Below are 16,551 nucleotides of genomic sequence, written 5' to 3' on the forward strand. Positions count from 1 at the left end.
TTGTGTAGTGCCCACAGTAACTGTAACATGCAGCTAAGTCAACAGCTTGAAGCTGTGTCTGTGCATTGTTTTCAAAGCAATACTGGATTTTAAACTCTTATCTCCAGATGTTAATCCGTAATGGGAGCAAAGATGGAGCTTGGCTTCCACAACTCAATTTGTAAAATAGTGGCCACGTGTTCCCTTCATCCCCTCATTGCTTTTATTACATAAAATGCAAAATTTTATGTAATTCCCCTACTTCATGCAAAATTCCCCTACTTCATTTTTTCTCCTATACAGAGAAAAGAGTTGACATCCAAAAACCCATTAAGTAGTGGGTTGGTCTCTTACATGAAGTCTTACTGCAAAGGGTTACAAATTTCGGAGGGTTGAGATGAGGTACATTATGAATTTAAACTTTTGTCTATTTTGACTTCTAGAAGCCAGATTGTTACCTAGCAGGGACTAGGCCACCTTTCAGTACACCCTGAGGCTATTGTGGTATGTGCTGGCCTTCCACACCTTCTGCCCTGCTGTTTTGGGCAGCAGAAGACAACTTGTAGTCCTACTTGTAGTAATTACATTATGTGTGATTTTTCACATAACTGCAGAAAGACTAAATCCCTTTTTATTTCCATGCTTTCATTTTAGAGGATTTTCAAGTTTCAATTAACCTGTGCAATGAGAAAAGAGCACCAAAGAATACTCAGGTCTCTAGTTTAGCCCTACAAGGAGGAACACCTAAAGTTCAGCCCCTCATTTGTTTGTGTGTACCTGGGGAAAAAAATTGCTTTTCTGCTACAGTGGCAGCTGTTGAATTGGAGGGAAAAAGGATTTATTAAAGGTGGTAAGTAAGAAATTCGGAGAGGATGGAGAAAACTATGCAGCACTCAAGGGAAAACAATTCATCAATCCAGTCTGCAGCTTTTGGGGGCTACGGGGAAGAGCCGTTGGATGAAGTTGGTGGATATTTAATCCATTTTCCCCCCGTGGGGCTGGCAGTGCCAGTGGCAGGGTGACAGCAGTGACGGGAGCGCTGCCATCGCGAGCGCGGTGGCTCTCGGCGGCTCCTCGCCATGAGCCAGGCAGGACATCTGCTCTGGCTGGAGGAGGCAGAAACCTCTCACTGCCATTCCTCCTCCTTTGGTTTCCTTTAGATAAAATCTGAATTTCTCCCAGTTTCTCCAGAGCCTGGGGGAACTACAGGGAAGGCAGAAGGAGGCACATCTGGAGTGGTGCAGCAGCTGGGAAACGCCTGATGCCGCAGGGGATGCTGGTATCCTGTGAATGGCTGTGACCTTTTCAGTATTCCAGATTTTGATTGATTGGCCATTTCCCTTCTTTCCCGTGCTGTAAACAGGGAAGCTGTGAAATAGGTGGCCAAAATAAACACAGACTTACGTAGGCTAAGACAAATTTATATTGAATTTATGAGAAAGAAAATTTTGCTAACTCATTCTACTCATAAAAATTATAAAGAGGAAAGAAAGTGACATAAAATCAATCCATTTCCATGACAAAGCTCATTATGAGAAGAGAAAATATAGTCTCATACTAACTTGTTCTCATTACTGTTCTAAGATTTATCATGTCAAGTTCAATGTGCAAGGGAGAAAAGAAAAGCCTTCTTTGCCCTTACCTTAAAAAAAACCCAACAGACAAAATAAGCCAAACCATCCTCTTTGTGTCCAGTGAGCATGTATTTTGTCAAGCCTCACAAGAGGCATGCTTAACTCAAAGCTGTGACTTTGAGGAGCCCTTCCAGGCTGGATGCTCCAGGGCAGGGCAGGTCACCCTGTCCTGGCTGTCACTACCAAACCAGCTCTTCCCTTGGTGTCAGTGAAAACTGGCACTCTGGAAGGAAGATGCTGCTTGAGGGCTTGACCAGATGAAGGAAACACCAGTCAACACCCCTTAGCTGGTGGGAACATGATGTGGAGTGGGAAAGAGCTGATGGAAAAATAAACAGACCTGAGTTGCTCAGAGCTGGGAAAGGGAATTGTCATGCTCAGGCCAGCCCCAGGGTCAGTCTGCTGGATTTTACCTGCAGTTCTCATTCTCATCTCAGCTTAAACACAGCAACAAGTCTAGGGTAGAAGCCCAAAGCTGTCTTTGCAGATGCACTGTCCTCTATTTGCCATGCAAGCCCACAGCCCTGGCTCTGAGGGGCCATTCCAGAGTCTGGTCTCATCCTCTCATGCATTGCTCCTTGTGTACTGCTGAACAGATGCAGTTCATTTTGGAGCTGACATCTGGTGCTGTCAGAGTACATAACTGGTGCTGATTTGCAATGCCAGCTGAATACTCTGACCTTTTTGGTGCATTTATAAGAGATGATAGTCTGTGTGTGCTCTGTGGATACAGCAGGCAGTGTGTGGTGCGTGCGTTTGTTTGCAGGGATGACAAGGAAGAAGTAAATACACAAAACCAGATCTGGCCAGAGTAAAATCCCACTGGTCAGCTGAAGAAAGGAAGGGATGACAGATAAATGGAGGGTGTAATGCCCAGATAAACACAGGCATTTCCTCAAATCAGGATTACAAATGTTGCTTCTCAATTCAGTCGGTCTTCTCCTTATCCATGCAGATAACATTCCCAGCCGTCTCCTCTTACCTGTGGAAGATGGCACACAAATACTGGGATGCTTTAGTGGGATGGTGCCTTCATCATCCCAAAATCTGGGAGAGCACTATTCAGTATCACTGAGGCTGGAACAAAAATTCAGGGATAACCATACATCACATCACAAAATGAATCCTGACCTATCCTTGAAACCCAACCTAGCATGACTTGGGTGGGAATTTTATTTGGGAAAACGCAGCACCCTGCAGCAAGAACTGCTTCACTCTAGAAGCAGGGGCTCTCAGGACAGGTTAGGCTTGCTTTCCCATCCATTTTTCTGGGATTTGTATTGCTGTATGGCTGTAGTTGATTAAGGCTTTTGGTTTGCTTATTTTGTCTCAGTTTTGTGGTGTGGCCAGATTGGGACCTGGGGAATGGAGAAAGAGACTCTTTAGGGATATTCTTTGCTTTACTTGGCTGTTAGAATCCAACTCTCACCCACCCCAAAGCCTGTTGGCACAGGGAAATGTAGGATCTAACAGTGCAGACCCTCAGCTCTCAGCTGAGAAGGGCACCTGGTGCACTTGTGAAGTGTGAGATGAAGAGGCAGAGGAAGGGGGGAGAGGCCAGGACCTCCCCTATTCAAATCCTCAGTGTCACACCCTGCTGGGAAGGAGTTGTGCATCTTCAGCTCTGCTTTGAACTTGCCCTGTGTTTGGAATTGCATCAAGTGGAAAAGCTGAGTGATCACGGGGCTGGGTGGACCAGCAGAGCAGATTCCACAGTGTCAGTAGAGATAAAAGTGAGGTGGAAATGTTTAACTGCCAAGAGGCTTGAGCACTAAGTGACATGTTTTAGGGAGACTTGAACACAGCTGTCCAAAGCCACAAGTTAGAGCATCCTTCCTCCATACAGAATCAGGGTCTCATACCTGTCTAAAGACCAACAAATGCCCACTGAAGGACAAAACCTTACACTTGGGTCCTTCAGATGCTTGGGTCCTTGTGCCTAAAAGAGCCACAGTGTGTTTCTTGCAATAGCCTTGAGATCTGTATCTAAAAGTCAGAAGTAAAAAGCTCTCTCCTTACAAAACCTGCTCAGAAAAGCCAAATTTGAAATGAGGCATTCCTTCAGCAGTGGGACTAATAGAAGCTGGTTTCTTCCAGTTGTTCTCTGCAGTTTGATTTTTTGGTGCCAGGAAGGAGCAGGTGAACATTTTCCTGGGGTTTGTGTGCTGATAACATCTTTTCCTGTGTGGATTGCTCCATTTCTGAGTAAGGATGAGGCCTGGCTGCAGCCTTTCCAGCAGTGGGAATAGCAGTGCCTGTTTTCATGACAGCCAAGGATCTCAGTTGCCTTTAAAACTGTTGTTCCCTTTAAAACTTTGTGCAGATGGCCCCATGGATTAAACAATTACCCATGAGGAACAGACATGGAGGTATAGAGGTATGTGGAGTATGAGTGTGTGAACCTCCCTTGCTTGGGAAAATAGGCTAAAAAATAATAAAATGCAGAAGCCTTGTTATTATCCCAGCTGAACAGTCCTCCCTGGCATATTCTATTAAGTCACTTCTGTTTCACTTAGGTTTTGCATTACTGGCTCTCCTTTCCACAAATGACCTTTTTCATACCAGCCTCTGTAAAATGATTGCCATTCTTCATTTAGAAATTTGCTAAAGTGTGTTTGCAGAAGCTCTAGACTCTTTTTCTGAGGCATCTTCCCTTTTTGGGAAAAGGAGTAAAAAATTACTAACCTTTCTTTACATTTAGCACGATTTTTTGTAAGTTGAGTATCATACCATTGACTCTAGATAGGAATGGGTCTTCCTGTTGTGTGTCAGTGTTTATTCAGCTATTTCTCAGGTACATCTGTAAAGGTATTTATAGCAAATGTTTTGTGGGAAAACCTCACTTTATCATTCCACATAAAACGTAACTGAGAAACTGAAAGAATATTATTAAAGCATTTAAGAGGACAAGGATAGGTTAATAGAGTGAAGCACTTGGTGTTCTATATTTTGATGAGAGAGAACAAAATCCATCCTTTATTCAGCCACATGCAGTTGTTTTGCATCTTTTGAGGTGCACTAAGGTTTACTCTTTCAGGCAGAGCACCACTGTGTCCCTACACAGCAAGGAGGGAGCAGGGCCCTGATGGCCAGCAGTGATGAATTAATTGAGTGTCTTGCTGCTCTACACCACCATGGCCATAGGAGAAAACAGGAAGAAAACAAGATTTAGCTTGACCTCCCTGGTTTTATAAAAGGTTGATTCAATGTACACAGAACACTTGCTATGTGCAGTTGTTATTTCCTGCCCCAGTAGTGTTACTTATTATTTAGGCCATGAGGAATTTTTGGTGTAGGATTTTAACTGCTGCATGAAAAAGCTACTAAACCTTTACCACTAAAGTGGTTTTTGCAGCCACTCTGTTGCTTGCCCTTGCAATGTAGTACCTAAGCCTTGGTAACACATAACATCTGCTGGGGCACTGAGCACTGATGCCCACCAGTGCTTTGTGATCCCATGGTGTGTCCTAAGGGCAGATGAATGGAATCATGCACCTGCAAGGAGTTCATCCAGCAGCTCCTGTTCAACCCCAGCACAACCTATTTTGTGCCTGTCAGGGGCCTGCCAGAGCAAAGCTATAGCTGGTGATTTCCATCTTTCTGAAGTGGCACATTATAGACTTAGGAGCTCATGTCCAATTCCAACTTGCTTCCTTCTTTAAAACCTGGCTCCTGGAAGTCTCCCCAGTTGCATCTTGTGCTGGGATCATGCCAGACATCTCATGCATGGATTCCCTGCTCCCCATGGCTGTGTACAGAGTGTGGAAACATTGCTGATTGTCCCCATAAATCACCACTGAGTAAAATCACTGCTGAGTGTGTCCACAGTGGGTTTTTGTTCTCTCAGCATCTGGCTCGTGCCTCACAGCACTGAGCAGACATCTGAGCCAGGGGATCCCGAGGCACCACATTCAGCTATTCCACCTAATGCTCTACTGTTGCATAAAGGTAAAACCTTACAAAAGGAAGGCCTTGTAAAACCATGGCTCAGACCTGTTACTTTGTCAAGTAGAAGAAGACTATGAGAAAGTGACTCAGCTGAATTAGAGGTAGGAAACCAATTTATATGACCATCACGTGTTCACATCGTGGTGTGTGGTGGTTGGTTGGATTGTGTTTGTTATGATTTAAAACTGTGTGACTAAGAAAGGCCTGACTGCTTAAAAAGGCCTGGTTTTTGCAGTAAAGCAGCTCTCCTTTGCACCTGCCTGGGGACTCGGCGTTGCTACGGACCCTCACCCACACTCCACTGTTAAATGTGTCCAGGAGAGGAATATCTTGTGCTGCAGCTCTTTCCTGTGCCACAGCTCCCACCCAGGGCTGACTTGCAAAGCTGCCACTGTTGGTGCTGCAGCTGATTGAGGACCTCAGCCCAGGAGCAGGGGGGTGGCACCAAGAAGCCCCACTCAGCCCAGCAGCACGTAGGTGTGCAGGATTGCCTCAGCTTGGGCTGCCAAAAGGCACAGCTGACTCAAAACAAATCTCTTTTGTTCTCCCTCCTTGTTTCATGCAGTAAATAAAAATAAATCCTCCAAGGAGCAGAGCATTTAGGCTCAGCGTGTTCCTGTTTGCTCAGAGCATATCAGTCTGTTGTTCTTCCTGGCTAATCAGATAGAGCGGAAACCAAAGCATTTTAAATTCGTGGGTCCATTTTATTCTGTACATAATCACTGCTTCGTGTTTGCTTCTAAATAGCTGCATAAATACACATTAAATGCAGTGACATCTCTTTTGGGACTCAGTCCAGTGTTTCCTGCTTATTTTCTCACTTTGAGAGAGATTGGGTTCTCAGATATTGTCACATTTCTTGTAAAATCCTCTGTACTGTGTATAATGGATATTATAATGCTGGGCTCATTCTTGTCCTCCGCAGGCATAAGGGAGTTGGTGACACTAAATGAATGTGGAAGAATACCATGTGCTCACATACCATGTGTGAAAGCAGAAAAGAGCTCTCACTCTGGGTAGGCATGAAGGTTATTTGAGACTGACACTTCTTGCAGTGCTCCCCCTTCACCCAGCCTTCTCTCCCTCCACTCTGACTCTCAAGCTCTCACCCCCATTTGCAGGGATCACTTTGGGTTAGTGGTTTGTGGTTCCTGCAGAACTGCTTGCTCCTCTTTCAATCTGGTTTCCATCACCCAGGACATGTGCTGTCACATTTGGCTTTTCAAAGAGCCTTCCTGCACATCACAAACATAATGGCACTTCAGCCTTTCAAGACTGAGGTAGATACAGGTCTTAGAATCTGAATTTTTGACTGGCCAATAACTCTCCCTCCAGTACAAAAAGAGATATTTAATGCTGTATACACTGACGGCCACCTCTAGAAAACTGAGCACTGCAATCTCTGCAGAATTCATAAACTAATTTTGGTCACCTTCCAGTGCTTTCTGAATTTGTTTCCTAGGGATGGGCAGGAGGAGGAATATTCTTAGCCCCTGAGGACGGTGGCTTTCAAATTCACCCATTCAGACAGTTGCCCAGCATTATTCCTAGAGCAGCAGTGACCCCAGGCAGGCACATCCCTGAGGGCTGACACATCTGGCCAGCTCAGAGCTGGAAGAGACTGAGCCCACATCTGTCCTCAGTGTGCCACTCAGTCACATTGGTTGTTTAGCTTTCATTTTCAGTCTTTTTTTTCATTTTAGTGGAGAATCACATGAACAGACTCATCAGTTTAATCCAACCCACAGATAGGTTTTTGCAGCACAGCACAATGAAAACTGATGTACATTTTCCCAGAAAGGGCTGTAATTACTTAAAAATATCTATTGGACTTTAGCCATTTCACTCTAATAGTGAGGCATGTGTCCCAGCCACATGCACATCAGGTGAGATGCATGTACGAACATTAACAGCAATTTGGTAAAGGACTGGGACAAATCCTGAGGGTGAACACAGCTCTGCCTGAGACAAACCTGTAAGTGAGGTGCTGTAACACAGATGAAGCTGAAGCCCAAGCCATGGCATTTTGCATCCTTTGGTATGCCAGGTGCTCCTCACGTCTATACCACAATTTGTCACAGCTGGTTACATCCGCACATCATGTTCAATACATTTCCCAGGCACAAAATGAAAGATGATCAGAGAAGTTCTGAAATACCTGACACGGGGAAAGTGGGAGATTAATTACAGCATTAAGGCTGAGTGTGGCACAGAGTGGGAGCTGGAAGAGCTCTGCTCCAGGGGAAGCATCTGCAGAGTTGCTCCTTGTGGAGGACCACTGTGCACCACTTTGACATTTTGGTTACTGATGTCCCCAGAATCCCCAGTGTAAAAATGAATTGGTGTGGGCATAGGGTGGGATGGAGGATGGATGGATGGATGGATGGATGGATGGATGGATGGATGGATGGATGCCCACCAGCCCTGCCCTGAGCCCACAGACAAGTGCTGGACTTGTCTTGCTGCCCACTGCCTCCAATCTCAGAGAGCATGTAGCATGGGATGGGAGAGCCCTTGTAGAAAAGCAAAATATCCTTTGCCTGTTTGTATCCCCCCTCCCAGAACCGTGTGTATCTTAGGATGGAAAATGTCAGGCATATCATTAAGAGAGCCATCTCTCAGCAGATGGGAGTCGGGGGGGAAACAAAACTCTTAAAAGTTTATGGCAGACGATAGTATAAAAAAGCAGCAAAAGCAAAGCAAACAGCCTCGGGGACAGAGGGAGTTCGGCATCTCTGCTGCAGAGAGACGCGCACGCTCCCTCTGCAGGAAATGTGCTGCCGGCTAATTAACCACAGCCAAGCCCAAAGTTTTGGAGGGAAGCACGGGGGAATGTGGAAACACACAGGGAAGAGCACGCACATTCCAAAGCAAGACCGGCGGGAGGAGAGCATCCCGCGGGGATGGTGAGAGCATTCCATGGGGAATAGTGAGAGCATCCCGCGGGGGATAGTGAGAGCATCCCACTGGGGATGGTGTGAGCATCCCGCGGGGGATAGTGAGAGCATCCCACTGGGGATGGTGTGAGCATCCCGCGGGGGATAGTGAGAGCGTCCCACTGGGGATGGTGTGAGCATCCCGCGGGGGATAGTGAGAGCATCCCACTGGGGATGGTGAGAGCATTCCATGGGGAATCGTGAGAGCATCCTATGGGGGACGGTGTGAGCATCCGGCAGGGGATGATGAAAGCATCCCGCGGGGATGGTGAGAGCATCCCTTGGGGGACGGTCTGAGCATCCGGCGGGGGGTGATGAGAGCATCCCGCGGGGATGGTGAGAGCATCCCACTGAGGATGGTGTGAGCATCCGGCGGGGCCGGCGGGGCCGGAGGAGAGCAGGGCGGCCGCAAGCGCGGGGCAAGGCTGATCTCTAGCGGTGCACTGCGGCTGCACCGCTCAAAACTTGCCCAGAATTTTTTTTTTTTTTTTTTTCACTTTTAAGTAACACAGCAGAATGTGTTTTCTCCCGCCAAAGCCGTTTCTGTTTTAGCACTATGTGTATCTCCTCGAGCAGCGCTCCTCTAGAGTACTGGGCTTCTTGACAAAGTTTGTTTGGATAAGAAAGGAAAACGTTGATTTTCGATCTTTCTAGAATTTTTCAAATCGTTGTTCAAAGTGATTGTTTCTCTTTATTCTCTCTGAATACTTGTTTTTTATTTACTTCCCTGCCATGTCCAACCTAGCTCCTCCTATGACTGATGGAAGGAGAAAAGGTGGAGAAAGGAGAAGTAAATGCCAGACTTGACGTATATTTCATTTGTTTTAAATGGTTTTCTTCCTAGTTCCAACAAAAATAAGTGATGGCCCTTCATGCATAATATTTACAGGGAGAGAGGAAAATGTGCAAGTCTTGCACAATGTAGAAGTTCATGCCTTGAGCTGGTCTGGGCAGGGCTGGGCAGGAGCCTCTGGAGGCTTGAGGGCATGGTGTGAAGTCAAATTCATGCCAGCACAAGCTGGGAACCCAAACACATGTAGAGGAATTTCTCCAATTTTATCACCTTTCCTGGAGCTCCTTGGTTTGGGGTTTTTGTGTGGTACACACTTCTCCAAACTCCTGCCATGAGGGCACTGTGAAAAGCAAGCATTCAGGGCTCACACCCCAGCATTTCAAAGCAACCCTGAACACTTTCTGCTGGCTTCAGACCTGTTATTCACATTTTGCCGCTGGTTGTCCCTCTGACAGCCCCAGCAGCCAGTTCTGACAGCATTGCTGCCCTGTGATGAGGAGCTATGTGACAGCCAACAGGTAATAAAAGTCCTGCAGCAAGCTGCTGTTGTCTGTATGGATCCTTAGGCTGATTCATGCCTTTCCCACTGACACACCCTGATCTTCCTGGCATGAAGGAGAAGCCAGTGAACAGCTTTGCAGCTGGAGGAAGCCACATGTGGAAAATGCCTCTCACTGGGTCTGGCTGGGGAATCCTCCTCATTCAGCTGTGTTCACAGCTCCAGAGGCCAAGGGTCCATTAGGTGGCCTCTCAGGCACAGGCAGGCACAGGAAAAGGAAAGAATTGCCCTACTTCCATGCTCTTTTGGGCTCTTCCATGGGATGAGTGATGCTTCCCATGCAGGGTTTGCTTTTCCCCCTGCAGTTCAGGCAGGACAGGCTGTGCTTCCCCTTGAAGGGGGCACCAAAGTGGCTCTTTGTCCTGTGTGCCCCATCCAGGTAAGGCTACTGTACTCCCTCATTTGGAGGTCACAGTGATGGAAGACACACTTAAAAGCCTTCCTACTTATTTATATAAATATTTATATAGCTGCTGCAGGGCATTGAAATATTGCTTGTTACAGGCTCCTGCTTTTCTAGGTTTTCCTGCCCATATTGAAGTCATAATGTCATGACCTGCAAATTAAAGTAGGATGTCTGGGAAGTGCAGAATGCAACCTGTAGATAAGTGTATGAAGGTCCCAAGTGTTCTCTGCAGCTCTAGCGAGCACACAGATGGTAGGAGCCACCAGCCCAGCAGAGTGTGGGGCTCATGGATGGCAGAAAAGCCACAGCTGAGGAGATAATGGATCAAAAACAAGGGCCCAGTGATGTCTCAGCAACAACAGGATGTTGTTAGGGCCACTAGAAAGCTCTAGAAACAGTCTGCACAGCTAGGACTGTCTGTCACATATATATACATATATATTTATAATTATATTTATATTTATATTTACACATACAGATATATGTATATATATATCTGTATATATATATGTTTGTGTGTGCATATGGTATCTGTTGTCTGCATGCAGCACGTGCACAGGTGTGTGTGCAATGTCCAGACACATCTGCACATCTGGATGTTCTGCACACTGGCCAGAGCTGTTCTAACTGGATACCTGGGGCCTGGGCTCCTGGCTTGCAATGGCACTGAAGGAAGAGCTGCTGCAGGCCGTGTCCCTGGTGCTGCCTCCAGCTGCCCAGCAGCTCTGTCCCCTCCTGCACTGCCTCTTGGAACTCACACTCACGTTTCTGTTCACACTATGCAAAGCAGGAGCAAATGCTGCTGCTCTCAGCAGTGCTCACAGACTGAGTGTGCTGAGGGCAAAGCCCTGCTCTGCTCATGTGCTCACTGTCATTTCTCACAGGTAATGGCTGCTGCTAAATCAGCCCCAAATCTGTTCTCCAAACAGTGCTTAAATGCTTACATACTTGGAAGTAAACCACATTTAGCTGCCTTTAACGCTTTTCCATCTTTATTTTTATGCATTAAGATCAATTTCACGAACTTTCCTAGGTAAGATGATTGCCATCGGCAGGAAGAATGTAGTAAATTAATTATAGATGTGTGTTAAATTACTTTCATTACCACTCTGAGTTCTGGGAGGGAGTTGTGTGAGCAGGATGACTGATGAAACAGTGTTTTTACATATTCCCCTGGTAATGCATATTTTTACTTGGCTGCCAGTGTTGTTTCTCAGCTCAGAGAAGCTGGACTTAAACATTTCAGAAAATGGAGGTTGACTCTAAAATTGATCTCCAAAGATTGCCAGAAAACTATGGCTAAGACAGACTGGCTGGAACACAAGCTGTCTGTTGAGGGCCTTGGTGGTGGTGCACAAAGGTGAACTGAGGGAGGATTCATCCTGTTTACATCAGACACACCCAAATCCAAGGGAGTCACTTGCATTTGGGGTGTTGTTCCTACACACTGACAAAGGTGTAACAGCCAAGACAAAAGTCAACATGAGTGGAAAGTTATTTTCCATACTCACCTTATAACAACCTTGGTGCAGGATATTTTCTAGGGATTAATGGTCAGGCCAGTTTAATAGCTCTCTGCTGAACTTCAGGCTATCAACTTTCCACAGTGTATCATTAATCCATGGAAAATATCTAGGTTCATAGCAGATATGAGTGAAAAATAATACACATGTGAAGGCAAGTATAGTGTAATATATACTGGGATTGGTGAAGGTAAGTGTTTAATCATGTGCTGGCCCTAATTGCTAACTCCAGATGCTCTTCAGAATACAAGTAAATGAGGTACAGCTTAGTTACACTGTAATTACAAAGCAGCTTCATTGCACTTCTATTTATATGGTGTATAATTACTGTCTTCTCTGGCTGAAAGCTGAAATCGTAATATCATTGTTCCTCATGTGTCATACTGAAATGTGCTACAAAATACTGTATTTGGAAGGATTTCTGTAACAGGTAAGTCAGAGGACAAATACCTACTCAGTAAACAAATTCTATTTACTTCTAGCCACTGCACTCACAGTCTTTTTTGATTAAAAAACCCAAAAAGTCTAAAGAAATAAGAAATACAAATCAACGTACATCATGTCCCAAGTCATGAGCTGTGAACAAACTTCATTACACGGTTTATCCTGCCTGGAATAGTGGAAAGTGGAGCCCAGACATGGAGAGCAACCTGTGTTCCCTCCCCAGTCCCTGGCTGTGGTCTGGGGGTGGTGCTGAAAAGAGCTCCCTTCTCACTTCCCATTGCCACTGGCACCTCTGGGATCAAAGATGCACCATCAAAGATGCTTGAGGATCCCTTCTGATAGCAGATTTGAGTGACTCAGTCTTTTAACACATCAATCCAGACATCCCAGCGGAATGCAGCCCCTGCATGCCAGCCTTCAGCAGGTGGTTTTCCCTTCCATCTCTCACTGCAATGCAGGCTGTGGGTGTGTGCATGTGCACACAAGGTAGGTAGGGCTATCAGAAGTCTGAAGCACATCACAGAGACTTCCCTGCCCACGCTGCCTCAGCAGGAGCAGGGCTGTGCAGGTTTCCATTAGACTTGTAGAAGTGCCAAAAAAAAAAAAAAAACTCCACAGTCTGCTGGGAGAATAATTAGAGTTGGCAAGTTTGCTCAACAAGCTCTTCTTATACATAGTATTAATGGGTGATAGGTAGAGTCTGTGGTTTTTTTCACTTAATAATGCATGGAACCTCCTAGACATTCTAAGGATCTCTCTCTGGAGTTGTGCTTTGTGATCACAGGCATAACTAATGGTCAGGACTGATTACCTACTGATTATAACTACTTAAGAATCTCATCTGTCCAGACAGGGAATGCCAGGCTCTGCAGCAGGAGGCAAGTGCTCGTCACGATTTCATTTCAATCATACCCATTCATCTGAAAAACTCTGCTTTGCACATCAAACAGGATCCAGGATTCATAAGGAATCTGATGTGTCAGAATTAGACCTTGAAGCTGACATCTTTGGTGAGTTATCTTCCCCTTCTTGGAAGCCAGTGGATTTGACCAGGGAAGCGTAGAAGCACACTCTTGTTCGGTGCCTGTCCCAAACAGCAGTGTTCCCACAGCAGGTGGGAGTTTCTTCACGTGACACATTTTGCTGGGATACCTTTGCACCCAGCAGACAGAAGTCCAAAAACCTCTGGAGAGCCTATGGGAAGCCTGTGTTTCTCTGGGTCTCTCTTTCCATGGATTTAGTCTGACATGAAAAATGACAAATTCATGGGCTGGGGAGTTGGACCATGGGCTGGACCATTCAGAGATGATGATGGTGTGAGGGTGGGCAGTGCCAACTGAGGTGTTTACACCATTAGACTGTCAGATACTTTATCTGAAGTCGATGCAGAGTTTGGCTCCTAAGGGCAAAGTGTAGGACTCTGTCCTGTGTGTGCATTGAGGGACATCCCTGTCCTTTCCAGGCAATAGATCTATTTCCTTCTTATCCCTCCCAAAATCTTCTGGGCTTGCATGCCTTGATAGGTGAGACATAAAACAGATCTGTGTTCACCAAAAGGCTTTGAACTCCATGCTGGTCTGTTGGGATTGCCTCCAGCCCCAGCATGGGCTGGGAAACACAAACTCAGCCACCTGCAGGCTTCTGGTGTGACATTAATAAGCCTCTGCAGAGGAGCAGTGCTGGCCATGCAGTCTCTGAAGAGGCTTTGCAGCACTGGTGATCTCCAGAGGTCCTTTCCAGCTTCAACCATCCTGTGATTGTGTGTGTGATTCTGTGATAGCTGACACAGACAGCCTTTGGCACCACGTATGTGTCCCTGAGTTAGCTGTGAAATCAGAGACACCAAAATGTGAATGCATCTTTTGAACCCTGGGAGGGACTGTTCTATCTGGAGGGTACAAACCTGGGTGTCTGTGCCAGACTCTCCATGAATTGTGTGGTCCCTGTGTGGTGCTGCTCCTCTGAAGCTGTCCCTGTCTGACTTGTGCAGCAACAAGCTTCTTAGGCTGTCCAGCAATCCTGAGCAGCTGACTAAAATATGATCTGCAGCTCTTAAATGACTTCTTAGTGCTTCAAGAGTATTGGAATAGGGGGGAAACACACTGTTAAAAAGTATAAAAACTGGATGTTATGACAGCCAAGTGCTGTGTAAAGTTAGTGTGGCTGAATAAGGGAGTTTAAAAAGAGCAAAGAAAGGGAAGTCATTAGAGGAAACATTTGTAGCCCAAAACAATCAGTAATATTAAAGTCGAAGAGATGTAAAGTAGGTTCCAGGAAGTACTAACACATAAACAAACAAATACTTAAAAAAAATACAGATAATTTTTAAATATTGGCCAAATTTATGCCTTTTTGGAGGGAGGGTACATATAATTTTCCCCTCATGCAGACATCCTCTCTAACAGTTTGATTAATGGGTTAAGCTATCAGCTATCTCAAGCCATGTGGGTCCGTGTTTGTTTGAGCCTTTAGACACCTTCCCTGTGGAACATGGGGAGCTTCACCCTCTGCAGAAGCTGCAGCACAAATGTCATCACAGGGTCACACCTTGACCAGAGCAGGGCTCTGCAGGACAAAGGGTTGTACAGTGTATAAAAGGGAATCTTGTGATGCTGTTACTGGTGATAGCAGGATCTCGACCACAGTGACACAGAACATCCCATTTACCCATGGATATTCATTTTTTTTGGTGTCAAGATGTAAATGAGCATCTTTCCAAATCCAAGCTGAAGCACAGCAATACTTTAGTGAGTGTCAGAGAGGACAGCAAATCAAATCTGTGCTCCTGAGCCACACTGCCATTGTGGGAAGCTTTGCTGACAGATGTGAATGTCACTCATCAAAATGCCCTCACGCAGTTCTGATAAGTCCAAATAATACTATTTTATAGACAATGTCACTGTCACTCCAGATGTAATCTGAATGCACCTGTGTTGTCTACGAGGTGTTTTCTGAACACAACCAAATAAATTTGGTGTCAGCTGCCATGGGAACTGTCCTTCTGAATAATCTCCTGTGTCGTCTAAAATGATTGCATATTTCAAACATATAGGTTGGCACTTCATTTGTTTGTTTGCTTGCTTACTAAATTTTAACACAATTACTACCAAGTTGCCTCTACTCATTTGTGGTTCCAGACTTCTTCTTGTGTGTCTTTCTAAACATGGTTCATTCATTCTACTTAAATGATTTTTATATGTGGGGTGAAGCAGCACCTGGTCCAAGGTGTGATGGCAGAAAATGTCCCCTTCTGGCAGCATGACACTCCATCATGTGGCAGAGTCACTGCTCTAACATTCTTTTAAAAAGGGAGGGAGCAATGTGTACAAATTTTGCTGCACCAAAGCAGTGAAATATTTGAATTCTACCCCCATGCCTTTGAATTTGGAAAGTTAAATATAGAGAGGGTAGAAGTGAGGGGAACTGTAAACAAAAAAAGAGTACATGGGATAAATCTAAATCCAATCTGTGGTACTTGTCACACCTCCCCATCAAACACCACTCTGTTGGTTTCTTTTGTGGTTGTTGGGAATGATGGTCCAGCATCCAAATCAGGCTCTTGATGAAGTTTGAGCAGCCCTGGAAACAATGGCAATTACTTCTAATAAGGTCACAAGCTAATGAAATATGAAAAGTCTCATAACTGCACTCCAAAGAAAGTGTTTGCAATTATCCCTGCACATCTGATATCCCAAATATCCCCCATGTGCCTAGCACACATATTTATGGCACAACTCTCACACCTCTTGACTTGCTTACACAGGTGCTTTCCAAACCTAAGTAAATATGAATTTTGTGTTCAATTTGCCACACAAATCACTAAATTAGATGCACAGGCAGCTTCTACTGCGACACAAGAGCTTTTTGTAATGGTTATTTCATATTGCACTAGTTATTTTTAATAACTGAAATTGTTCTTTGGAAAGTTTGAGAGCTTTCCAAGAAAGAATTACAGCTTGAGTCTGCAAGGTGTTGAATTCATAGGATTTGAGTCAAGGAGGCATTTCTAGGGCTTATAAGTACAGGATTATTTGGCATTGCTTTGCTGCAGTGATTAGTGGGAGTTCATGATCAGAGGTTTAGTGTAGGGTGGCAGCAGGGTGGTAACAGGGAAGAGTCAGGCCACCCACCAGCCATAACCACCAACATTGTCTTAAAATAGTCTGGCTTCCTACCTGACAGAAATAGTGCCATAACCTTAAAGGCAGTGCAGGTTTCTTTGACAGGAGAGTGAGTAGGTTAAATGAAATAGCTGCTTCGTGTTAGAAAAGTTCTGAAGCCTTAAAGACCTACTTATCCAATGAAATATTTTTTGCCCTCAGGGGCAGT

Source organism: Vidua macroura, chromosome 13 (assembly GCF_024509145.1).
Source record: "Vidua macroura isolate BioBank_ID:100142 chromosome 13, ASM2450914v1, whole genome shotgun sequence".
NCBI classification, from domain to species: Eukaryota; Metazoa; Chordata; class Aves; order Passeriformes; family Viduidae; genus Vidua; species Vidua macroura.